Genomic DNA, 1,077 nt, shown 5'->3' with positions numbered 1-1,077 from the left:
TCCAACATGTTCATACATAGAGAGCTGGCTTCATGGCTGATGAATACAACATGTCCATATACTGAGAGCTACCAACATGGCAGACAAGTCCAATATGTTCACATACAGAGAGCTACCTATGTGACAGATCAGTCCTGCCTATCCATGAACAGAGAGCTAGCTACAGTGCACACAACTCCAAAATATCCATATATTGAGAACTAGATTCATGGCAGAGTAGTGCTACATTTCCATATACAGAGATTTAGGAACATGGCAGATTAGTCAAACGAGTCCATATACTGAGAGCTAGCTACATGGCAGAGTAGTTCATCATGTCCATATAAAGAGTACTTTCTACATGGCAGATGAGTACAACATGTCCATATACTGAGATTTAGCTTCATGGAAGATGAGTCCAACGTGTGTATATATAGAGTACTAGCTACAAGTCAGATAAGTCCAACATGTTCATACAGCGAAAGCGGGCTTAATGACTGATGAGTCTAACATGTCCATATACTGAGAGCTAGCTACATGGCAGACAAGTACAATATGGTCATATACAGGGAGCTACCTACATGGCACATCAGTTCAACATATCCATGCACAGAGAGGTAGCTACAGGGCAGATCAGTCCAACACATCCATGCACAGAGAGCAAGCTACATGGCAGAAGACTCCAAAATGTCCATATACACAGAGCTACAAGGCATATGAGCCCAACATGTTTATTCACATATAGCTGGCTACATGGCTGATGAGTCCAACATGTCCATAAACTGAGAGCTACCAACATTGCAGACAAGTACAATATGATCATAACCAGAGAACTACCTAAATGGAAGATCAGTATAACGTATCCATGCACAGAGAGCTAGCTACATGGCAGACAAGTCCAAAATGTCCATATACAGAGAACTAGCTACATGGTAGTGTAGTGCTACAGTTCCATATACAGAGATCTAGGCACATGACAGATGAGTCCAACATATCCATTTACTGAGAGCTATATAGCAGTGTAGTCCAACATGTCCATATACAGAGTACTAGCTACATGGCAGATGAATACAACATATCCATATACTGAGAGTTAGC

This window comes from Chrysochloris asiatica, unplaced genomic scaffold, assembly GCF_000296735.1.
Source record: "Chrysochloris asiatica unplaced genomic scaffold, ChrAsi1.0 scaffold00486, whole genome shotgun sequence".
Taxonomy (NCBI): Eukaryota; Metazoa; Chordata; class Mammalia; order Afrosoricida; family Chrysochloridae; genus Chrysochloris; species Chrysochloris asiatica.
The sequence above is the reverse complement of the archived record's forward strand: the minus strand, read 5'-3'. Positions refer to the sequence as shown.